Source organism: Lissotriton helveticus, chromosome 1_1 (assembly GCF_964261635.1).
Source record: "Lissotriton helveticus chromosome 1_1, aLisHel1.1, whole genome shotgun sequence".
In the NCBI taxonomy this organism is placed as follows: Eukaryota; Metazoa; Chordata; class Amphibia; order Caudata; family Salamandridae; genus Lissotriton; species Lissotriton helveticus.
Genome location: NC_136057.1, coordinates 1,891,915,095 through 1,891,941,408, shown reverse-complemented (window position 1 = coordinate 1,891,941,408; position 26,314 = coordinate 1,891,915,095). Strand labels below are relative to the sequence as shown.

The following is a 26,314-nucleotide window of genomic DNA, read 5'->3' as shown; positions in this document are numbered from 1 at the left end:
GTCTTGACTCTCGAAGTGTCCAGTACTGAAGGGGTTTGTTCCTGGTCCACTCCTAAGTGTTCTTAATCTTTAAAAATGTAATTGTGACTTTCTACATAGAAGTCAATGGTGATTTGTGGCTGTGTTTAGACACTGCACGCGTCCCCCGTGGGTCTCCTGCGTCCCTACCTTGGGTGGTTCCTGGTTGCCCCAGTGGTTCTACAGGCCCTAAGACTTGCTTCTATCTCTCTCGTGGTTCTTATACCACTTTCTTATATATGGTTTGTGAGGCCCCTAGGGCAAAGCGTATACTGTGCTAATTTACTGTGTGCTATTTAAGTAGTTGTATTGTACTTTTGCCTCTATCCTCATAAAGAGACTAGAAGGGTGTGTTTAGAATAAATACATCTTTTTTATATATATACCTGGTGTGGTTATCCTTTCATTTCAGTCCTGCCAAGCGTCACGCAACAGGTGTGACGCTCACGCATATCAGTGTGGTGATCCGCATCACCGCACTGAAATGCATTGTCACGCATTTTCGACCTGTGCCAGGCGCGCCAGCCTCGCTCCAGTGCCCGGGCTCTCTCTGTATTCTGAGAGAGGTGCTGCCAGCCGCCCGAGTGCCTAAACAGTTAACTGGCTCTGCTGCAGTTCTCAGCTCCGAGAGCGGCGTGCTACAATGTATCTGAGTCTCTGCCCCTCTGTCCGATTGAGGCTCTGGAAACATGTGCGCAAATCATGGTGCGGGCGGCACCAGCACGGCTACTCAGACTCTGTCCTCACAGTGCCGGCCGCGATAGTGCCCTCACATCCGGAGGAAGTAGGGGGTCAAATGCTGCAGAAGTGGCGGGGGATTAGCGAGTGCAGGCTGCGCGGCACGAGACGCTGGCTCTCTGAGCGCCATGATGGCCATGCGCCCCGCTTACACTGCAGCTCGCACCTTGACCATCTCAAGCTCAGAGAGAGTCAGTGGACTGTGTGCTCACTGATCAACGCGGCCGCAACACCGCCACTGCTAGCCTGAGATACAATCAGACTACAGAACAAGAAGTAAGTACTTTAGGCCTGCCAATGAGTGACTTTAGTAGTGTTGTTGTCACATAGTGTGAGATCACACACACTGCTCCGTGAAGACGCGTAAATAACAGCGGCGTCTGATGATCAGAACCAGCCGCACGTTCATTAGCCCTAGTAGCGGGGCATGTATGTGCCAGTAAACTATTTATTATTGTTTATTTAGGCCCCACTGTAAAGCAAAGTGAATTTACATATAAGCTTCAAAAAAACATAATTCCTTAAAGTGATTGCAATTATTGTAACAGCATATTTCGGGAAGTGATGGTTCGTTATGAGGAAGGAAAGCATCCAGAGACTCGATAATGCACAGCCCCACTTCTCTCATGCTTAGCTTGTTTCATACTTGAGGCACGTATTTCGAAAAGTAATGAGGGTCATGGGTGTTCTCCGCCTTCTAGATTCTGGAGAGCTGGTCAAACGCTGTGACCGTCATGTTTGCAACCAGCTGCTCAGCTCCCGAACGAAACTCCACCAGCAGCAATCGGCCCCTAGGTAACCAGATTTATCAATAATGACACGTTTTACTGTATGTTGTTGCACTCCAACATGTAAGATTTGTTAGATTATTGTTGAAATTCTGTGATATTTGTTTATTCTGCTCGTGCTCACATTACCTACGCACCCCGTAGGGCTAGGCCTTTGTGTATGTGTATAGCAGAGTACACAGAGCTATCTCGTCCATGACAGATTCTCAGACAGATCACCTATGCCGGAACCGGCTATCCCGAAGCTGCTGTGCAAACCTGCCATCATTGGCAAAAACAAGACTCCCATGTGACGTTTGAGACAGCCCTGGCATTGGGGTTGGTGTGACAGAAGAAAAGATACATAGATTTGGGCTTGGTCATTTTTTTACCTATGTTTCACCAGGGTACCGTGACCCAGAGTGACGCATTATAGGAAAATCCAAACTGTTAAAACAATTTTGACTTTATTTTTCATTCCCTAAAAGTATTTTCATTTTCCATACAATGTTGTTTCTGCAGTGTTTTCATGAAACCGATATGAATCTACTACAGTGCACTCGGTTGGTTATAGGTGTCTGAGCTAGTTAAAGCTTGTGAGTGACTATTATGGGTCATGATAGAGAGCTGTGTGGCTGAGGCTGAAGGCATAGAGAGCTTCCCACAATGGGTCAAATTAAGGTGTTTACGCTATCCAAGCTTTGGCCTGTCTGTGGAGAGATGTTCACATGTAGGCCAATTGTGATTTCTAGTTTATATAAAAATTTGTGCAGTGGCACCCCCCCCCCCTCCCTTTTCCAACACAGGATGAGTGTCTGTCACTGTGCTAAGGCCAGCCTGACAGGCACTCGTTATGTTAAGATCAGACAGTCACCAAAATGTCACACTTAAGTAGTCTGCAAACCTGGCAGTTATGTTTCTGGCAGCTATGTTTCTGGTGTTTTGCAGCATGTTTTAAGATCTCCTAGAGTTTCTCATTTCTCAAATGGGTGTGATTTCTGATATTTATATGTTTCCTTTGCCTTCATTGCTTTATTTTTGCTCGCGAGAAAGTGTCACTCATAGATGTTGAATGTCACTCATAATTACACTGAAATTATGAAAATGTCACACACAAGCAATCTGAAACCTTGGCAGCTATGTCATTTGATCATTCATGAGATTATAGACTGGTAAAACAAGCTGCTTTACATTCCTTCAAGACTTAGCCTGAAGGCTGCTCTCCACAGCTACCACTAGGATAGCTTTATATAAGGTTGTCTTTAACCTACCATGAATAAGGGGTCATTTGGACTGGTGCAAGGTGCCCACTAGAAGAGTGGACAGCATATGCCAGGCCAACTTCTCACACTATTGGTTATGCCAAAGCTTGTTTTACTCGCAGTCTCACGAGACTCTCTCAGTGCTTCAGGTTATTTCCCCTTTTGGCCTAAAATGAAACTTCAGCCATTCCTATTCCACGCTCACCCTTTACCATAATGGCTGCCAAATGCATTTTTCCTGCTTCATCCGCAGTCAACCCAATTCGTCTGTTTTAGTCCCCTCTGCGCATGCGCGTACGTCAGGCATTGCACGTCGGCCAGCCTCTGGAGACGCTCGGCTCTCTGCCGCAGGGGGCGGAAGCAACGCTTTAATCCACACTGCTGGTGCAGCGGTGTGTGCCCGCAGTGAGAGGGCTGAGGGCACTGCACTGTGGAGCGCAGCTCTGTCCGTCCGTGCTGAGGGCATGGGCATCTGAGTACAGGAGTAGCAGAAGGCTATCCAACGGGAAGGCAGTTCAGCGGGTGAGTGTTGGATGCTGCAGCAGCAGATAGCTCCCGTTGTTGGTCAGAGAGAACCGTCAGGCTGACCCCAGGGCAACACTTTTTAAGTTGTGCATAACTTTTTATTTAATGACACTTCTATTTTGTGTGATGTTTACTGTGTAAGGCTTTGTTGATGCATACATTTATCACGACATATTTCACAGTCGCTACAAAAAACTCGGAGCAATAGATAATACAGACGTATTCCGTATAATAGATGTCAACTGCAGAAATACCTGTGTAGTGTAGCGCTTTGAGAAATGTAATACTTTATTTTCTAATTATATCCAGTTGTCTTTATTTTTAAATTACACGACTACGGTATGCATAATTTTCTGTATTCCTTTTTTTGCCGCATGATCCATTTTCTAGAAGTGATTTATCCCAAACTTAATTCAGGTGATGATCTGGGCTTTAATTATCCCTTTAATATGCTGGTTGGTCCTTCTTTTCGCACTGCTCCCCGAGCTTAGAATCGACATTAGGTTACTATGTAAATACACTCTAGACCAGCTTCCTTGATTTCAGTTCTCACGGCTCATAAACGCCTCCGTTACAGCGACAGGGCACTCTTGGAAGATGTAGCAGCTCTCGTAACTTCCCTCCGCCCTTACTGCCTGGAACCTCGTTCGGGTGCGCTACTACATCTGGCTGGCCGTGCGCCTGTTTTTTAAGGAAAGGGCGTGCAGCTGCCAGAAGTAACTATGAAATGAAAATTCAAACATTTGGATCTCCGAGCATCACCATTTTGGTGCATTGCGAAACTTACCCCATAATAGTCTGAAGTATGCATTTTATCTCGAGGTTTGCAGAGAACTGTGGTGGGAATAGAATGCATTTGGATATATTTATTTCTCAAGAACTTGACAGTATAGCAGTTCCAGTCCTGTGAAATTAGAACGCTATCCTCTAGCCGCCATTCAAAACTTTGACTATAACAGATGACCTTCTTCCGTTTGCCATTCAAGTACATCTTTGTTTAAAGTTGACCTGTGCTAAATGTGTCTCCTGCACTGATCGCTCAAGTAGCTGCTTCAGCACCCGTTGAAATTCATTAGGCTCCATGAACGATCTGCCCCCTCTCATGTTCATTCCAGTATCTCATCAAACACGCGGGAACTGGGGATCGGTGACCGCTGGCTCTGCACCGCCTAACTTCGGAGTTGTTTCTCTGCATCTTCCGAAGTGCTTTAAAGACTTGCTTTTCCATATTTCTGCCCATCTGGAAATGAACGATTGTTTCTTTGACAAATCACCTGTACCTATTGTTGACTCCGTTAACTATGTACACGTTACAGCTAGCATGAATACGTTGGGAGTGGCAATAAGATTACTGAAATTGACTACTGAAGTGCATTGTAATCGCTACCTAGTGCTTCATTCGGCACTAATGACATTATTTAGAGTACATTTGCTAGCACCCGCCTCTGCTACCAACTGAAAGCCTTGTCCTGTGCCAGTTATAGCGACAGACTAATCTAGTGGTTGGACAGTTAAACATTTGCTAACATTCGTGCCAAGAATTTTCAATTCTATCAAGGACAGGAGGCGAGGATTATGCTTTCTCAATTTCTTTACTGAAAAACACAGCAGCCAATCAGTACGCAGTAAAGAAATAACAAACTACATAACCCAGGGTAACCATAGAGTATGTAAATGTATAAATATGGTCATAGAGGTGAACACTTCCTCTTTCTTTGTCCATAGTCAATAATAAGAATCCAACAGAAATTTAAACAATCCATTAAAGGAGTCCCCCGGAGAGGTCATCATCCGACTGACGTGGAGAAGGAACTTCAAAGAACCACAGGAACAGCAAGAGACCAAGCAGGAGAAGAAAATCCCGGCACACCTCATTTAAGGTCGGAGCCTGAGGAAAAAAGATAGAGGCCGTAAAAACTGTTCCCCAAAAGTTGAACACAGTAATCAGAACAGGGAGGGAAACATTTCATAAAGAACCAGAGTCGTACAGCATAAAAGCAGTATGCATCATATAAAGACAATAATGAAATAAGGGTGGGATAATCCTCGCCTCCTGTCCTTAATAGAATTGAAAATTCTTGGCACGAATGTTAGCAAATTTTTAATTCTATGGCAGGACGGAGGCTCAGATTATGCTTGTTTAAAGCTTCCTTACCACAACAGATGCAACATCTACAATTGGTTTAAAATAAAAGGTTTTGAAAACAGACTCAGATGACCAATCTGCAGCTCTCATGATATCATGAAGACTAGCACCCATGGAAAAAGCCTTGGAAGCCATAGCTCCTCTCGCAGAATGGGCCCCAAATATGGAAACATCAATGCCCGCTTCCTGCAGGAGCCAACGTAACCAACGTGCCAACGTGGCTGGAGAAACAGGCTTGAAAGGCTTCTGTAAAGCGATAAGCAATTGACCTTGTGGATCGGAACGAAAAGATGTAGTGCTTACCTCATAATCCTTTAGGCATTGGACTACACACAACTGAGGGTTGTGCGGAAAAGAAGGATAAGTAACTGCAGCAGTGTTACATTTTGTCCGCTTAGAAATGACAAAAGATACACCCTCAGGCGTATATGAGCGACCCGCGAGATCCAAAGCCCGCACATCAGACACTCTTTTACAAGAGACCAAGCACAAGAGCATAGTGAGTTTAGCCGAAAGTTGTTTGCGGGATAAAAGAGTATTGGAAGGCCAATTAGATAGAAAACGTAAAACAATAGAAACATCCCAAAGGGCAACATGCTTGGGGCAAGGAGGTTTTACCATCCGGATACCCCGCAACAATTTAGCTATTAAGGGATGTTCTCCCGCTGGTTTACCATCAACAGGAATATGACCTGCAGAAATCGCAGAACGAAAATTATTAACCGTTCTGTATGCTAGCCCTGAGGATGCCATCGAAGCCAAAAAATTAATGATCAAAGAGATATCCGCTGAAAAGGGATCCACCGACCGCTGTGAGCACCAATCACACCAACGCTTCCAGCTTGAGTTATAGCGTTTGTGTGCTGGGGGCCCAAGCCTCATTGATGAATCTGTTAGCGTCTCCCGATAAGCCTTGGATTTTCCAGCGTTCCCCGAAATTCTCCATGCTACTAGCAGGAGTTGACCCGACATGACCAGAGGATGTGGCTCCCGAAGAGGGTCCAGCAACAGGTTCCAAACCTGTGGAAGAAGGATCGGAGACAAGCAACTCATCTCCAGAAGAACTGGAAACCACGCTTGAGCCCTCCAAAGAGGGGTTATGAGAATGAGTTCTGACGAGAAGAGACGGGCCCGAGCAAGAACTCGAGGAATCAGGAGGAATGGTGGAAATGCATAACACAGCAGAGGAGGCCAGACCTGGAGAAACGCATCCGTGGCCAGGGCTGCCGGATCTGGCCTCCAACTGTAGAACAGGGGAACCTGGGCATTGAGGCGAGAGGCAAAAAGGTCCAGGTGACAAATCCCCCAATGTCGGGACAGTTTGCGAAATAGGCGAGGATGAAGCCTCCAATCGCTGAAATCTCGCAGATGGCGAGAGTTCCAATCCGCAATCAGATTGCGGGAGCCCGGAAGATATTCGGCAATAACTGTGATCTTGCGGTCCAAGCAAAGGTGCCAGAAGTCCTTCGCAATTTCCGAGAGTAGTCTGGACCTGGTACCCCCCAGTTTGTTCACATAACGAACTGCCGAGACATTGTCCATCCTGAGAAGAATGCAACAATTCGTTTGGAGAGGAGAGAGACATCGAATTGCGAAGGAGCCCGCAAGAAGCTCCAGGCAATTGATGTGGAGAGACAACTCCTCCGACGACCAACGACCTCCTGTCGACACTGAACCGCACCGGGCTCCCCAACCCCAAAGGCTGGCATCGGACTCTATCACAACATCTGGAGTCCTCCCGAACAACGCTCGACCGTTCCAGGATTCCATGTGGTCCAACCACCACCTCATCTCCGACCGGGCTTCCTCTGAAAGAGGGACATGGTCCGAGTAACGAAGACCCTTCTGGAGATGACGGATTTTGAGGCACTGAAGCGCACGATAATGTAAGGGGCCTGGAAAAATCGCTTGGATGGAAGAAGAAAGAAGACCCACAATCCGAGCTACTGAGCGCAGAGAGACCGTCTCTTGCGCAAGAAGTAACCTCAAGTCCCTCTTGATGGATCTGATCTTCTGTCCTGGCAGAAGTAACTGGCATGAGATGGAATATATTTGAAAACCCAGAAAATCCATAGTTTGAGATCGAGAAAAGTGCGACTTTAAGGGATTCACTAGAAAACCCAAAGATTGTAGAAGATCCACGGACCATTGCAAATGTGATTGAAGAAGAACCGGACACTGAGCCAATAGGAGAATATCGTCGAGATAGACGATCAGCCGAACTCCGCGGGATCTCAAGGATTCCATCACAGGCCGGAGGAGCTTTGTGAAGCACCACGGGGCGGAAGAGAGGCCGAATGGAAGGACCTTGTACTCGTACCAACTGCCCAACCATTGAAACTGAAGGTAGCGACGATGAGGGGCATACACTGGAACCGAGAGATAGGCATCTTTCAAATCCAGATGAACCATCCAATCTCCTTCCTGAAGAAGATCTCTGAGAAGATGGATGCCCTCCATCTTGAAATGGCGATAAATTGGGCCACCGTTGAAGTCTCGTAAGTTGAGAACTAAACAAGACCCTCCCCCTTTTTTCTCCACGAGAAACACATTGCTGACGAATCCCCGGGGATGAGGAAACGTCGGAACGATAGCCCCTTTGGCCAACAGGGAAGAGATTTCTGTGGAGATAACCTCCTGATCTGGTCGGGAAAAAACAAGAGGGCGTGGCCGAAGGCGCTGGAGAGGGCGAGAGTAAAATTCTATCTTGTACCCTTGTACCGTCTCCAGCACCCAGGCATCGTTTGAGATCAAACGCCAATTGTGCAGAAAATATTGAATCCTTCCCCCCAAAATCACATTGGAAGCGAGAATGAGGCTCACCTGAAGCGGAAGATTCTGGACGTCCTCCTTGGTTACCGTTGTAACCGCCCTTTCCATACTGCCCTCTGCCTTTTCTCGAAGGGTAGAATGAAGACTTGTTGTAGGAATTACCCTGTCCTCCTCTTTGGGACTTGTTCCCCCGTTGAGCGGGCTGGTCGGACCCACGGCCGGACGAACATCCCCTTCGTCCGGCCCTGCCGAAAACCGGGCGGAAGGCCCGTCTCAAATTCGCTTGCGCCTTATCAAGCCCACTAAAGGTTGAAACTAACTTAGTAAGCTCTTTAAGAAATGGAGCTCCAAAGAGCAAACCTTGAGCGTGGGGGCCAGACTCCGAAGACGCCAAATCAGTAAGGCGAGGATCGAGTTTCATTAAGATGGAGCGACGACGCTCCGCCGACAAGGCACAATTTGCATTTCCAAGGAAACAGACAGCCCGTTGGGACCAACCAATCAAATCATCTGGGTCAATAGAAACGCCAGACTCCTTTGCCCTGAAACCCAAGTCAAGGATTTTCGTGAGAGGGCCCAACAAATCCAGAAGTTTGTCCTGGCACGAGCGCCACGACCTATCCAAGCCCTTAGTAGGATCTTTAGAGTATTTACGCAAATATGTGACCATGGTAGGGTCAACATCAGGTGTGGAAGCAAGCTTGTCCGAAAGATCAGGACGAGGACATTCTGAGCGTAAACGTGCTCGCACATCTTTCTCAAAAGGGGAACGAATGTGGGATTGAACATAGTCAGCCACCTCAGGGGATGGCAACCAAGCTGAAGAATTAGGATGAATGATGTCGGCAGGATTGAATGTCAAAACCTTTGGGGAAGATGGTGCATCAACATAGTGCTCCTTCCTAGATTTTTTAGATGGAGGAGGCCTCGCAGAGTCAGAAGACGTGGAGGAAGAAGTCGACCCATCATCTGTGTCTGACGGAGGGTCCGAACGAGCCGGCGCAGCACGCTTCTTCGATGAAGGAGCAGAAAGGGTTTTGGCTAATTTAGCAAATTTAGACTTGTGTGGATTTCTTGGCGATTTCTTGCTACGCTTCGAGGCAGAAGGCACCCAACCTTGTTGGGCTGCGTAATCAGTGAGATGTTTTTTCAATGGCGCAATCGCCTGAAATAAAGCTTGGCCCATAAAATCATCAAAGGATGCAGTAGGTTCATCCTCACCATAGTATTCGTCATCTTCCTCATTATAATATTCAGCCATGATGACTAGAATCACCAATTAATGCCCACAGGAAGGAAGGAATAAGTTTCAATAACTTATTAAATGGCAAAGCCAACTTGGGGGAGTGGAACCCCTAGTGCAAGTCTTAAACGCAGTCAAAACTTGACCAGAATATAAATAATTAATTGTGGAGGGAGGACTTGCACCAAAAACAAGCAATGAACCACTCTAGGCAAAGCCTATTCAACAATTTATACAACCCCCAAGATAAGTAGTCCAAGAGGGCGTCAGGGAGCTCAAACGGCAGCAAGAGGGCAGGCGCGTAAGAGCGCCAGCTGTTTCAGTCGTTCCTGTCAAAAGCCGACTGAGGAAAATGCACGCCTTCGACCGGCGTGTCAACAAAGCCTTCGCGCATGCGCAAAGACGCCGCCGACTAGGGCGAGATGCGCGCAGGGAAGCGCGTCTCGACCAGCTCCTCTCCCGCTCCACACAGTTCAAAACAACGCGAAAACGCGTTAAAAAGACCCCGGAGGTGAGAACACACGCTCCAGAATATTCACAAAGGCGACACAATAAACGAGGCTAACTACCTCAAGTAAACGTATTAACGAGCACAGTGACCGCTAAACAGCACGCCAAGCGGCGTGAAAGGGCGCACACAGTGAGAAAATCCAATTCAAGTAAGCGTTTTGTTAAATACAACAGTACATTTCAAAAGTAATATTAGAAAAGGATAAAGGCACTTAACTGGCTGCGAAGCAGCAAAGAAAGAGGAAGTGTTCACCTCTATGACCATATTTATACATTTACATACTCTATGGTTACCCTGGGTTTATGGGTAATGTAGTTTGTTATTTCTTTACTGCGTACTGATTGGCTGCTGTGTTTTTCAGTAAAGAAATTGAGAAAGCATAATCTGAGCCTCCGTCCTGCCATAGAATTGTGCGGCACAGCTCATGGGTGAAGTCTATGTTTGCACCAAGTGTCTGTCAGACACGGTCTAGCTCGCGCAGCTCACAGTTGTGCCCTCTGGACAATGTGGGCACAGAAATGTTTACAGTCCTCACAGAACAGTTATAGGTAGAGTTTCTTTTGTCTTTTTTAGTGTACTTAATCTCCCTTTTAGATTTACATTTTTTTCTTCAATAAAGACTTTCTATAGTTTCCGCACGGTGGCCATTCCACACCAAAGATTCTAGTTTTGAAAGTAGGTGGATAGATATTTTTGGGGGCAAAGTTCATTGAGGATTGGTTAATAATCAAAGTACCGAGGATTTCAAATCTACTCTTTTGATGTTGTATGAGATTGAACTATAATTTCAAAGTTGCTATTATGCTCCTGATGTATTTGTGTGTGTGTGTGTGTGTAGGTTAACTATATAAAGTAAAAATAAATACAATTATTTTTTATGTTAAATAATGCAATATTATCTCCTCCCCCTGCAGTGGTTGTTCAGTGATGCAGTGCAAATGCTGATTTAGTCACAAAAATACATTCCTAATAAGATTTTTCACAGACTTCTAACATAAGGCTGAACTGTGGGCCTGTATCCATAGGTACAAAGAGCAGTTTGCAGAAAAATTACCTCTTTTGTCAACAACTGAAGGCACAGAAAGACTGTTATGCGCACCTGGAAATGGGGGCATTATTGCTAGTTATAAACGTGTTAAAACAAACATTTTGATGAAAAGATCAAACTTATTAATTCAGACAAAGTGCACAAAAATGACCACTTCTGTCAGTGACAACAGTTCAAAGAAAAGCTATTGTACGCACCTAGCAGCAAGGGCATTGTTACTGGCTACAAACACGTAAGAAAGACAGATCTGGATAATGTAATTAATCAGGGAATAGTGAAGCGCACTACTCACCGATACGGGTCTCAAGGCGCGTGGGGGGGGGGGGGGTGCAGCTCTGGTCAGGCGAAGAGCTAAGTCTTGAGGGTCCTCCTGAAGATGTAAAGAGCGGGGGCGCGTCTGATGTTGATCGGGAGCTCGCTCCAGGTCTTTGCCGCGATGTAGGAGAAGTGCTCCGCAAACAAATGATGGACGGAATGCTGAATAAATCATTCATTCACCACTAGTCAAGAGATACATGTTAAATCAATTGTTCTTTAGCTCACCATGCCACCCAAGTTTATACCCGGCCATTTGCAAATCAGTCTTGAACCTGTCCCTCATAGGAACAGTCCATACCGAACTTCCAAGCCAGGTCCTCCCTGGCCCTCCCTGCCACTGGAGTCAAGCTATCCTGATGAGGGCTGAAAGCATTTGTCACTCCGAGTGGGACGGGTATGCCCAGACGTGGATCCCGTGTTCTCCATGCCACTGGTGTCAAGCTATCCTGCCTGATGAGGGCTGAAAGTCCGAAACCGGTCCTAGGATGCTTATTTCCAGTCCATGGGAGAACCTGGCCTGGCAGTCCAGGCTGGCATGTTCCCAGGCTCCCTAATCCTCGCGGAACCCAGAGTGTGGCCAGCTATCATCTTAGACAATTGTCTTAAAACTGCGGATCGACTCTACTCAATCGACCGCTTCAAAATAAGAAGGCATCCCATCCCGCGCTGCCAGACGGACTGTCCCAACTGGACACACAGCAGCCCGCACCTCCATTGAGCCCTGGTGTCCCCAGCGGCTTTAAAAGCTCTGGTCAACCAGGAGCACTGCCGATTGAGCTTTCCAGCCCCCGCTGAACACACGGTGTTCGCGCACCCCCTGAGGCTCCACTCAGCCCCCACAGAGGCGTATATATTGTTTAACCAGGCAATTATCATGTTAAGTCCTGAAGATGATCCCTTTTTAATTAGAGCACGGGATCGAAACGTCGACTCCTTTTAGTAGACATACTGTTGACCATTGTATATTATTGTTTGTATGTACTACTCTGGGAAACACTGATAATATTGATTCTTACAGTGCCCAGATTGCTCAATTCTTTTTGCCTGAAGAACCTTTCCTTTCATTTCCTTTCCTCTCTATTCTTAACTTTCCAGTACGGTGCAGGACTGTGCCTTACTGCAAAACATTGTTTGTTGCTAAATGTATTTAAACTCTTAAACATCTGAATTGATTTATAATAAATTCCCTGTCTGGCTGGGCAAGGAAAATATATAGCAGCCTATTGTGGTCTATATAGTACTAGCTTCTTATTCCTTTTAGCTTGGGACCTTTTGTTTTTCTTAATAAAAAAAAAAGGGTGTTGAAGCAGGTGGAGGCGACGGCGTTGATCTGTCGGGTCATGTTGAGGGAGGAATAGAGTATGATTCAAGGTTCCGGGTGTGGTCCGTGGGGGTCGCTGGGCTGCAGAGGGCGGCGGGCCACAAGGTGTTGTCCCATGGAGAAGGGTAGGGTACGAGGACTTCTGTCTTCCCAGAGTTAAGCTTCAGACATCGGTTGCTTATCCAGGAAGCAACGTCCTTCATTCCTTCCTGTAAGCTGAGTCTGGTGGTGAGGGGGTCCTTGGTGAGGGAGAGGATGAGCTGGGTGTCGTTGGCATAGGATACTATGCTGAGTCCATGCTATCTGACATTGGCGGCGAGGTGAGGAGGGCATCATGAACCACTTGAGCTGTTGCCTCTCATGGGCTATGGCTCCGCCCGTCAATAATAAACAATAGCATATTACACTTTGCACATCTGCATATATTATATATAGTGTCTACTTAACAAGTAACAGTTTTTTTGGACATCCAGCACTCCCCATGAGTTTTCAGGAGTCCCGTTTTTGAAAGCGTTTCTCTGATTTTCCAAGATGGTGCAGTATGGGAGTTGCAGTCTCCCGAGGAGGCAGCAGTGACGTTTCAAGTTAATAAGACTCAGCTAGTAGACATACTGTTGACCATTGTATATTATTGTTTGTATGTACTACTCTGGGAAACACTGATAATATTGATTCTTACAGTGCCCAGATTGCTCAATTCTTTTTGCCTGAAGAACCTTTCCTTTCATTTCCTTTCCTCTCTATTCTTAACTTTCCAGTACGGTGCAGGACTGTGCCTTACTGCAAAACATTGTTTGTTGCTAAATGTATTTAAACTCTTAAACATCTGAATTGATTTATAATAAATTCCCTGTCTGGCTGGGCAAGGAAAATATATAGCAGCCTATTGTGGTCTATATAGTACTAGCTTCTTATTCCTTTTAGCTTGGGACCTTTTGTTTTTCTTAATAAAAAAAAAAAAGGCATGTTCCCATTGGGCGCAGGGTCAAGACTGATTTGCATATGGCTGGGTCCAAACTGTAATGGCATGATGAGCAAAAAAACGATGGATTTAGGCCCAGATCTCTGTACTAGGGTGAATGTATGACTTTGTTCTGCATTCTGTCCATCAATTGTTCTTTTTGCATTTGTCACCCCGAGTGGGACGGGTGTTCCCAGACGTGGGTCCCGTGCTCTCAATGCCACTGGAGTCAAGCTATCCTGGCTGAAAGCCCGAAACCGGTCCTAGGATGCTTGTTTCTAGTCCAGGGAGGACCTGGCCTGGCAGTTCGGGCTGGACTGTTCCCATTGGGTGCAGGATCAAGACTGTTTTGCATAAGGCTGGGTCCAAACTGTAATGGCTTGGTGAGCAAAAAAACAATGGATTTATGCCCAGATCTCCGTAATGGGGTGAATGTATGACATTGTTCTGCATTCTGTCCATCAATTGTTCTTTTTGCGATGTAGGCGAAGGCTCTTCAACCCGTCTGGCTCTTCGGATGTGCAGAGTTTCGACGAGGGCGAGGTGGGTCGATCGGAGGTTTCGCTTTCATACGTGGAAGGAGATTCTTTCATTGAGAAATTGGGGTCCAGTGTGGAGGCATTTGTAGGCGTGGGTGAGTATCTTGAAGGTTACTCTCTTCTCGACGGGAAGCCAGTGGAGGTCTCGCATGTGATGGGTGGTGTGTTTGTGTCGAGGGATGCCGAGGACAAGTCTGTCTGTAGGGTTCTGTATGGTCTGGAGCTTGCAGAGCAGAGATTTGTTGATCCCGGCGTAGAGGGTGTTTCCATAGTCCAGTCTTCTGGTTTTGAGTGCGTAGGTGACGGTCTTTCTTGATTTTGGGGGGTATCCATTTGCAGGTCTTGTGGAGGGTGTTGGTCCGTGGGGGTCGCTGGGCTGCAGAAGGCGGCGGGCCACAAGGTGTTGTCCCATGGAGAAGGGTAGGGTACGAGGACTTCTGTCATCCCAGAGTTAAGCTTCAGACAGCGGCTGCTTATCCAGGAAGCAACGTCCTTCATTCCTTCCTGTAAGCTGAGTCTGGTGGTGAGGGGGTCCTTGGTGAGGGAGAGGATGAGCTGGGTGTCGTTGGCATAGGATACTATGCTGAGTCCATGCTATCTGACATTGGCGGCGAGGTGAGGGCGGCATCATGAACCACTTGAGCTGTTGCCTCTCATGGGCTATGGCTCCGCCCGACAATAATAAACAATAGCATATTACACTCTGCACATCTGCATATATTATATATAGTGTCTACTTAACAAGTAACTGTTTTTTTGGACATCCAGCACTCCCCATGAGTTTTCAGGAGTCCCGTTTTTGAAAGCGTTTCTCTGATTTTCCAAGATGGTGCAGTATGGGAGTTGCAGTCTCCCGAGGAGGCAGCAGTGACGTTTCAAGTTAATAAGACTCAGCTGGGCGCCCACGATTGGGAGCAGAATTACCGCCCAATAAAACGGACTGATGTAAAGCACTGGTGCAACAAGGCATATGATTAAGGCAGTTAGCCGAAACGCGTCATGCCGTCAGTGTTGAATAAACCTTTTTTCCTGCAACCCTCACTGTGTCCCTCTGGTCTCTCTGTTGTGGAGGAGCCTCATGGTGAACATTTTGCACGTTTTCCCCTGACGTGCTTGGGGGGACCCGCCTGTCAAGTGGCCAGAGCAACATGGGAAAGAGGCGCTGCTCATTTTTACTTACTTCCAAGGGATTGGATCTGCTTTGGCCCCTGCATCCGAGACCAGCATCTCACTGTCGTCTGTGACTTCACAGCGGGACTAGCTGACTGCAGCAAAGTTTTCAGTACCCCTGTACTCGGCTCGATGCGGTATGGTGTATGGTGGGGACCCAGGAGAGGAGGTGTTTTTAACGGTGGTACCAGGACAATTTCACTTTGCACGCATTTACGTTTTTTTGGACATCCAGCACTCCCCATGAGTTTTTAGGAGTCCCGTTTTTAAAGCGTTTCTCCCATTTTGCCGAGATGGTGCAGTATGGGAGTTGCAGTCTCCCGAGGAGGCAGCAGTGACGTTTCAAGTTAATAAGACTCAGCTGGGCTCCCACGATTGGGAGCAGAATTACCGCCCAATAAAACGGACTGATGTAAGCACTGGTGCAACAAGGCATATGATTAAGGCAGTTAGCCGAAACGCGTCATGCCGTCAGTGTTGAATAAACCTTTTTTCCTGGAATCCTCACTGTGTCCCTCTGGTCTCTGTTGTGGAGGAGCCTCGTGGTGATATATATATATCTTTTTTATGTTACATGTGTATTTTGCGATTGTCATCAAGAAGGTGTTTTCTTCAAATTGTAGCGAACCGTGTTCACTCCTTGCACTTAGAATAAATAGGTTTATCTTCCATGAAAATATTGTTGATCAAAAAATGGACAGTGCTGAGGACCAAAGGATTTATGTACTCTGTGACCACAGTGTTTACCACATACGTCTGGATTTGCTACATTTGACACCTAATTTGCTGCATAATATGCATATTTCACCAAAAATGCTGTTTCTAGGTGTTAATTAGAGATGAATAAGAGACTGAATAAATGTGTGGATTTATTTAATGTATTTATTTAAAACCGTTTTATAAGGCTCTCTATCTCCTTACAGTTATCCTGGTGCGGAGGACCTATCCATATATATAAAGTGCTTACTTCTATCGGGTGTGGATAACTCTGATCCTGGAGTTACACAGGAAAGAGCCAAGTTGTTGGGGCTTTTCTGAAGTGTAATTGATCCGTTGGAGATCTCAATACGACAGGGAACTTATTCTAAAGTTGAGCAGCTCTGACCATAAATGCTCAACCTCCCTGCCTTTTTTATTTAAACAGAATTTTGAAACGCAGATGGGATTTGCAGTTGCTCAACAAAGGCATCTTCCACGTACATCTTCTTTTAGTCTTCTTTGTAGATGCAGGGGTCTTTTTCCCTAAAGTGCTTTGAATACTATGCACAAAGATTTAAAGGCTATCCTCAGCCTTATTGGAAGTCAGTGCAGTTAATTCATAGCAATGGAGGCAGATTATGTCCTTGGCCTGTTCTAGGCCAACTTTACGGCTGAAGCCTGGACACAGTGCAGTCTTTTTAGTAGGTATTCTGATACTCAGTGTTGCAGTGCAATAAAATAGTCAAGCTTACTAAGAATGCCACTTTGCACAATCAAGGTTTTTGCGTGCGGGGGAAACATAGGTAGAATTTCCTTGAACGAGAAAAGTACCTGCCACTTTTATTAAGTGGCTCTCCCAGGACAACTTCTTATCAGAGGTGACTCCCAGTAGCTAGAAATTCAGGCGGAGTTTCATGGGAATATTTGTAGCTGCACAGCACAGAAACAAGGTTTTGTCCCCATTCAATTTTAATGAGTTACTGTCAGGCCAGTTGACAATGTCAAACCGGAAGCTTGTTTCCTTTCCAGTAAAGAATTGGCTTGGTAGTTTGGTCTGCCCTGTTCCCATGATGCACTGGGCCAGGGACAGACTAATTTGCATGTAGCCAGGTTCTGAACTGGGATGGTGCAGAGAGCTAAAAAAACGGTGATGGATCAAGCCCAGATCTTTTTACTGGGTATGAGTGTTCTGTTTAACTCAGATGCTCTGTCCATCACCACCCCCCTTTTCTGAATCGTTTTGGCCACTATAGGAGTGGCAGGGTATGCTCAGATGTGAGTCCCTTGCTCACTGCACCATCAGGATTCAAGCAAGCCGGGCCGAAGACGGCTGCAATGCCAGAAACCGGTCCCCGGAAGCTTGTTTCCTTTCCAGTAAAGAATTGGCTTGGTAGTTTGGTCTGCCCTGTTCCCATGATGCACTGGGCCAGGGACAGACTAATTTGCATGTAGCCAGGTTCTGAACTGGGATGGTGCAGTGAGCTAAAAAACGGTGATGGATCAAGCCCTGATCTTTTTACTGAGTACGAGTGTTCTGTTTAACTCAGATGCTCTGTCCATCACCACCCCCCTTTTCTGAATCGACAATGTCACTTATGCAATTGTGAAAAAAAAGAGGCCAGTGCGCCCCGTTTGTTACTTTCAATGGACAAGATCAGCTGGGTATCATCAGCGTTTTTGTCTAGCCTGATATTATGGGACTTGATGAGAGTTATCAGGGGCCTCCTATGGATGTTAAAAAGGATCGGGCTGAGTGCTGATCCCTTTGGTACTTCATGTTCGATGTTCTTACAACTAGAGCGATAAGGAGGCAACGAAACTGCTTGAAAGTGATCAGACACGAAGGAGCTCATCCAGTTAAGTACTATCTCGCTGACCTCTGTCCTGGCTTATCTTGCCTGTAGTGTCTTATGGTTCACCATATCAAAAGCAGCTGATAGATCGAGCAATATCAGAACCACTGACAGCTGCTGACTACCCTCATTTGGAGCTCATCCATGGCCAGGAGCAGAGCAGTTTTGGTGCATTGTCCTGGTACCAAACTGCTCCTCCTCCAAGAGATTTTGGTATACCAGATGACAGGGAAGTTTTTTACTCGCAAAACGTTGTAGAATTTTTCCGGGAAGGGCTGAAGCAATATAGACCTAAAGTTACTGAGGACCAGGATGTCACCTGAGGGTTTCATCAGCAAGGGGGGTGATTAGAGCCTTTCTCCAGGCTCGTGGAACAGTACCAGTTTCCAGAGAGTGATTGCATCTCTTTTGAATGGCAGGGGGCAGTTCATCTGCCATATCTTTCCAGACTCTTGTTTGGCAGCAGGTCTAGGGTTGAACCAGATGTAGTGGACACACCTAAAGCTCAAAAACTCTCATCAGTCATGGATTCAATAAATTCAAACTTACTAATGTGGCTGGCAGGAATATATGCAGGGTTAGAGCTAGTTATGGGTCGAGGTCCCAATGTCTTAGTTATTTAAATCTTGTTGTCAAAGAAATCTGCAGGATTATCACATAAAGCCCGTGAGGGTTATATTACTGGTTTCATACACCCCAGTTAAGTCAGTTTGGGAATGATATTTAAAAGCTTGTTTGGCGGTATTGGGGGCTTCCAAGATTTCATTTATATGGGAATTGCCTTTTGCCTTAGTAATCTTCTGCTTATAGTCATTAAGGGCACTCTTTAGGCACTTTTTATCCTCATCTGTTTATGACCTGTGCCACTGTCTTTGTAGTTTTTTGCAGGCTTGTTTAGAGTTTTTTAATACGGTATTATACCATGGGGTTAATGGCCTACCCTGTGTTTTCATGTCTTTCAGGGGTATTTCTCTATCCAGTGTTTTGCCGATTTTATCCACTATGGCTTCATAGCAGTGGCGGCCGCCACAAATAAAGGGTGGTGAGACGGAGAGGGGGTAACATGGGAGAGAGAAATAATAGATAAAAAAAAAGAACCCTATAGCTAGCCACCGGCCGCCTTCAGCGTCTCGTTTGTTGCCTCTCCTCTTCCTAGGTTCCAGCAGCCTCTGTGACAGACTCCCATCAAATCCAAGGGCTGCAGAGCAGCACGAGGATGGGTCTGAATGGGTTGAAAAGATGCCCTGCTCAGACCAGGGAGTTTGTGGGGGCTTCTCCAGCCTGGCTGCTCAATGCAGCTGGGCTGTAGAAAACCTAAGTACTCGTGTGTTTTGGTCGGCCTGAGACGGACGGCCAAACACACAGGAGCACTTAAGGAGTGGAGTGCACGTAGCACTCTTCCTCCCCCCTCCTCCCCCTCCATGCCTCGGCCCGCCCATCCCTACAGCGCTGGTTCTGAGCCAGGCTGTTGGGTGACGCTCCTCCGCCATTGTGAGGAGCCCCTGCGGCTTCATAGTTGTCTTATGCTGTTCTGCTATAGTTCAGAAAAGGGGGTGGTGATGAACAGAGTGTCTGAATTAAGCAGACCACTCTTACCCAGTCCAAAGATCAGGGCTTGATCCATCACCGTCATTTAGCTCACTGCCCCATCCCAGCTCAGAACCTGGCTATATGCAAATTAGTCTGTCCCTGGCCCAGTGCATCATGGGAACAGGGCAGACCAAACTACCAAGCCAATTCTTCACCAGAAAGGAGACAAGCTTCCGGGGACCGGTTTCTGGCATTTCAGCCGTCGTCGGCCCGGCTTGCTTGAATCCTGATGGAGCAGTGAGCAAGGGACTCATGTCTGAGTATACCCTGCCACACCTATAGTGGCCAAAAACGATTCAGAAAGAATTGGCTTGGTAGTTTGGTCTGCCCTATTCCCATGATGCACTGGGCCAGGGACAGACTAATTTGCATGTAGCCAGGTTCTGAGCTGGGATGGTGCAGTGAGCTAAAAAACGGTGATGGATCAAGCCCTGATCTTTGGACTGGGTAAGAGTGGTCTGCTTAATTCAGACACTCTGTTCATCACCACCCCCTTTTCTGAATCATTTTGTCCGCCATAAGCGTGGAAGGGTATACTCAGATGTGAGTCCCTTGCTCATTGCACCATCAGGATTCAAGCAAGCCGGGCCGACGACGGCTGAAATGCCAGAAACCGGTCCCCGGAAGCTTGTTTCCTTCCCAGTATAAGAATTGGCTTGGTAGTTTGGTTTGCCCTGTTCCCATCATGCACTGGGACAGGAACAGACTAATTTGCATGTAGCCAGGTTCTGAGCTGGGATGGTGCAGTGAGCTAAAAAACGGGGATGGATCAAGCCCTGATCTTTGGACTGGGTAAGAGTGGTCTGCTTAATTCAGACACTCTGTTCATCACCACCCCCTTTTCTGAATCGTTCTGCTATAGTGGTATGTTGTCTAGATCAAACAGTAAACATTTGTGCCAAGCTCTTCTGTTTGGAAAATTCAATATTCTGAACATTTCGTTTCTTTATATTAATGTGGAAAGCCACTTGTGCATGGTCGGTCCAACGCGTGGATAGAATATTATCCACTACAGTTAAGTCTTCTGGGGAGAACATATGATCAAAGATGTGACCACCTTGGTGAGTGGGGCCATGCACTAACTACCACAATCCCAGGATAGGATTCCTCCGAGGACACAGCCTTTCCCAGATTTTAGTGTGAAACCCATTAATTCCGGGCCTATCAATTCATCCAGGGTGAGAGTGGTAAAGTTCCACTTTTCTTCAAAGATTATGCCCACTCTCCCTCTTTTTCTGTTTTCTTGAGGCCTATGTAATATTTTAAACCACAGTGGGCAGGCCTCGCTCAATAGGTGAGTCATGAGAAGCCCAAGTTTATGTTATAAATAGTATGTCCCACTTATCAGTTTCTAACATCAGTTTAATGTCTGTGGAGTGCTTAACTAGAGACCTCACATTTATAAGTCCACATCTCATTATATCAGGTGTGGTTTTGGTGAGGACAGGTGAAAGTACTTCCCTTTCTCATTAGGAGTTTTGGGTATTTGATTATTATATTGCTTACCTATTTGTAGGAGTTTGTCTGTCTGTAGTATAACAGGTTCTTGGAGTTGTGCTATCGTTTGCGTTCGGTGCGCAGATGGGTGTCTTTTTCTTTTACTTATAGATGTAATGTGTGTTATTGTACATGTATATAGATTTCTATATGGATATTTGCTTTGTTTGAGATTGTGTATTGTGGTGTTGGGAGTTAGGGTTAACAGAGGATGAAGACGAAAAAGAAATGTGAGGTGGCAATTTGCTTCTTTTTTGTTTACTTTAACCTCCTCTCTTCCTTGTAAGGTCCACGGTGCACTTTTTTCAGCACCCCCACCATGTCCTATACAAGGGTGGTGTGTCACCCAGCCTTGTCTAAGGAAGTAGGATGCATTTGTTATCCTACCTGTCTTGTTCCTCGTCTGGGGGGAGGGGGGTGGATTGGTGGTTAATTTCCTGCCCCAGCCTTGCCCAGAGCAACAGTTTAGTATGTTCCCCCCCTGCCTTGCCAGAGGGGTTTGGTGTGCTGTGTTACACGCTCCCATCTGTAAATATGTTACTTCTTCACCTTTCTCAAAGGGCAGAGAGTGGGTATTTGTTATACTCCACACCTCTCCATTATGGCAAAGGGTGAAAAGTAGATGTGTTTGGTTTTAAAGTTTCATTAAAACATTAAGCAACGAAGTTTTCAACAAAATTGCATTTCTACTTTTCATTCAAAAGCGTTTTTTAAGATAATGCATTTTTCTTTTTTTAAGAAGTGTTTTGGGTAAGTGTCAAGAAAAGCTTTATTCGGCTGCTATTTAAAACAGACATAAAAGCACAGCACAATTATATACACAATTCATTACAAATTCAATACAAGAAATTAAAAGAAACACACTTCATTTAGTGTTAAAAGAAAAGGAAACCAATTGTAGCCATTAGCCTTCTAGAATATTTATTTTCCTGATATAAAACATGGCTTTTAAAAATTGCGCTAGTCTCCACGCTATATATTCGTTATCTTATAGCTGGAGTACGAACATGGCTTGGCGGCATTGTCTGAAACCTACGTTTTTAAAAAGGGGAGTAATCCAGACTTTTCTCTGTTCCAGGTAAAATTTACAAAACAGGACTACATGCATAGTAGACTGGTCAGACATTTTATCGCAGGGGCACAGTATTAATTCACGTGACCAATCATTTAGTTAAGGAAACAACACGAGTCAATGTATGATTCCCAGTCTGAACCTAGTTAAAAGAAATCTATCAAAGGTGCCCGGTACAAATAATAAATAAGGCTCCATCCCCGTAGTGGTTCCTATTAACGGGTGATGTCTCACTGTGTTTTTTTCTGAAATTTCCCCCACCAATCTATTTGCTTCCAGAAGCTGGAGACCATCTTTCTTTAAAGTCTTTCTTGGGATCTCCGTCATAGATATAGGGTTTAGGAAATATTCTGGCTGACCCAGATCGTTCATAAAATTGTGAACACATTTGAGCCAAGGTATTGTAAGTGCCCTCTCTGATTTCAGAAAATCTTTTAAAATTGCCCTATTTAACTTTGTCTCGTCCTTGCACCGGACTCTATGCTACAAAAATATAGGCTACGTTTTTACAAGATCCACTATGTAATGTTGCGCTAGCTCATCATGGCAAATAAAGGAAAAGGTACTAGGTGGTACCGAGAGAATGTGCCTTAAAAAATATTTTCGACTGTTTGTATGGAGGTAGTGTCTGTGAAACCCCACACCCCAGCCCCGTAAATTGCCATGGTCACTCATTTTACTTTATACATATATATGTAGCAATTCCGGGGGAGGTTTCCTGCCTAATTTTTTAGCAAACGATAGCAACGCCATTGTGGATCTGGAGAAGTGTGGCTCACTGGTTAGAGCAGGCAGACCCTGAAGCAGAGGTCAGACCCGGGACCAGGGTTCAATTCCCGACGCGGCAGGGTCTTGAGCTCAAATGTCCATGGACTCGATAATTCTCTCTTCGGTGCCTGACCTAATCATGGGTTCACACTCTGCAACTCTGGGCATTAAGCTTGCTTAATCTCCACAACGGCCCCCCTGCGGCGGGATGCCTGGCTTTCACCTTGAGGATGCCCTGTAGGGGCTATCTCACAGGGAAAAGCCAGGACGGGTTCCCAAGGCAAGCGCGGAGATACCCCTTCGGGGGTCGATTCAGGCGCTATATAAGAAACATAATAATAATAATAATCCGCCCAATCAGAAAGGCGGTCCAGGATGACCCTCCCTACCACTTTAACTGTGGAATCAAAACGGGAGATGGGTCTATAGCACCCCGCATCTTCACGATCTCCCTTGTTGTAGATTAAAATAATTATGGATTGTGCCCAGGTCTGGGAAAGAGTGAATTTTATACTAGCAATAATAGCCTGGGATAATATAGGCACCCACAAAGGAATATTGTGTTTAAACATGTTGACCGGGACCCCATCGGTTCCTGGCGCTTTGCCGGTCGAACTTCTTGCTAACGCCGTTGTCACTTCCTCCAAGGTGATTTCTAAATCATTTTGTTCAGCGATGTTGGTATTATCAACTATGGAATATCCTACGGAATTCCCCTGCTCATTGTACAGCTTTGAGAAATGGGTAATCCAAGTTTCTTCTGTGACTGCTGTTTCCACAGAGGGGCCGTTACAAGGAGAAAGGAAAGGGGTCCTCAATACCTTCCAGAACGCTATATTATCTTTATGCTGTGCGGCACTATGCAGTGAATCCAAGCTTCATTTTGCAAGGTTCGTTTCCTGTCTTTTATTGCCCCTTTGTAATCTATTCTTGCTTGTTGTATTTTAGTCGGCGATCTGGGTCGTGTATGCAGAACCTTTTTCAGGTTGGCATACGTCCTAGTGCATTTAGCATCAAACCAACCAGAGGGTTTCACCTTATTACTAAATTGACCTGTCAGCAGATACTTTTCTCCCTTATAATATCTATGAAGGAGTTCACAATGGCCTCATCTGGGGCGACCTCGCTCAAGCAGGTGTCCAACATGGGCCTACATTACCTATAACTTTTTCAATCAGTAAATCTGCTTCCACTTTAATGAATAACCATTGGTTTTGCTCAGTGTAACATCCCCCGTCATTAGAGTAGATTTCACTATCTTATTAAAACTGTAGAAAGTTAGTTTACGTTTTCAAATGAGGGGGAAATGGTCACTTAAGGCTATTTCACCCACTTTAAATGATGAAACCAAATGCAAGTGGGAGCGTGAGGTCAAGATAAAATCAATGATGGTAGCGCGTGTCCTCTTCCATTAAAGGTGGGGGGCATACAAGAGGGATTAGTTATTAATTCATTGGCTAATCCAAGATCCAATTAAAAAAATTAGCTCATTAAATAATTCTCCCATCTTTGAGTGATTAAAATGGCTACTATTGTCTGCTTCATTAAACAGGCCGCACAGTCATACGTCCATATGGCTCCATAAACCACAGTTAAAGTCAGAATTGACGTATCTTTAACTTTCCCGTTGCATATTTTTGTAACCACCTCCATTACGCTTTTTTTTTTTAAACACATTTTATTGCCAATTTGCACAGAAGTCGCAGGGCTTTGTACCCCAGAAGCCACTGCAGTATGAATGTTACAAGCACAGAATAGCAATTTACATTTTTTTGAACAACCAAACCACCAAATTACTTGACCTAAGATGTCCAGTAGGATTTAAGCCCCTCCCGCCCCAACTCCTCCCCCCCCCCCGAGTTGCGCAAAGTCCACTGAGTCCAGTTCATATGCGGATACAAAACAGCTGAAAAGGAAAGGTATTAATGCAAACAGAAAAACAGCCGATAGAGCTGCCCGCCCTAGCACACACACACCTCCATATTCCCCCCCCACCACCTCGTGCCAAACCTGACCAACCAACCCCTGTCCTCAGTCCCCTGGGAGATTGTCTGCGGCAATCGGAGGATCTAGCCACAACTCCCTGTAGTCCGCCCACCGCTTCCATATTTTGTAGTGCTTACGTGGACCACACCGGGCTACAAAAATAGGCTGTTCCAACCCCATGCAGAAGTCAAGGCCGTTTTTCCAGGCGGCCACCAAGGGGGCCTGTACATCCTTCCACCTCCTGGCTATATCCCGTTTCGCCAAAGTGAGGCCCATCAGCAGAAGATGACATTTGTAGGCATTACCCCCAATGCCTTCCATCACATGCAGTAAGGCGAACTGTGGTGTGTGTGGGAGCGTCCACCCCAAGATCTCCGATAAGCATGAAAATACCCCCCTCCAGAATCGATCTAATGAGGTACAGTGCCACGCAGCGTGCAAGAATGTGCCCTCCTCCCGGTCGCACCGGAGACACTCCGGGGATGCAACCAAGCCCGCCCGCCACAGCCGAACCTGGGTAAAGTAGACTCGGTGGAGGTATTTAAATTGGATGAGGCGGAGGCGCATAGGGGCCTCCCTCCAGTCTTCCTCCTCCAGTGTACCTACTTCCTCTTCCCACACCCCCCGCAACTTATCTAGCGTTGGAGCACTGTGAGTGACCAAGGACTGATATATCCATGAGATTTTCTTGGTCTCCATATCCCCCATGAAGACTTTCCCTTCCAACGGACTAAGTTCGGGGAGAGAGGCAAGGCCCTCCAGGCCGGGGGACAGTGCATGGCGGAGCTGAAGGTAGCGAAAGAACTGGGACCGGGGCATGCTAAATTCCGTCTGTAGGTCCTTGAAGGACTTAAGGGTCCCGTCCCGCACAACGTCCCCCAAGGTTGAAATACCTATTGCGTCCCATCCCCGAAAGCCCTGCAAGGCCGCTAGTTCCGGCAGGCGCCCATTGTGCCACAAAGGAGTTTCCCCAGTCAGAGTATTCCACCACCCCATTCGCCTTAGGGACTGCCGCCAAATTTGAACTACTAGCTTCGTCGCCACTGGTAGTGCACCTCACAGCGACGTTGAGTAGAGGGTTGTGTGGAGAGTGTGAGGCCCTGTAAGGTGTCGCTCCAATGCGTAGGCCTGGCCCCCCCTGTCCCCATACCACCAATCATTAAGGACTAATAGGTGCGAGGCCTGATAGTATGAGAGGATATCCGGGGACGCCAGCCCTCCACAGTAGGTAGAGAGAAAGCACATGAGCAATGCTACAAGCACCGCCCCCGAGGAATTGCCCCAGCACCGAATTCACCAGCCAGAACCATCTGGGCGCGATCGGGTACGGGTGATTCTGTAGCTGGTATAGCAAGCAGGGGAGCGCAACCATCTTGAAGATCGCCGATCGCCATAGATTAAGAGCATGCGTGACCAGATCTTTATGTCCGCACAAACGCGCTCCCAGACCGGTGCCAAGTTCCGCTCCCAGGATACGGCCGGCACATCCGACAGGAATACACCCAGGTAT

At 46.3% G+C, this 26,314-nt stretch overlaps 1 protein-coding gene across 1 annotated transcript in view; it reads left to right on the top strand.

Moving 5' to 3' along the window:
• The first annotated feature begins 3,110 nt into the window (after window positions 1-3,110).
• Window positions 3,111-26,314, top strand: part of PLA2G4A (phospholipase A2 group IVA) — an 875,644-nt gene continuing 852,440 nt past the window's right edge. Inside the window, exon 1 of the mRNA XM_078642541.1 lies at window positions 3,111-3,307. The gene's annotated coding sequence lies outside the window, so the exon portion shown is untranslated. The remainder of the gene's footprint in view (window positions 3,308-26,314) is intronic.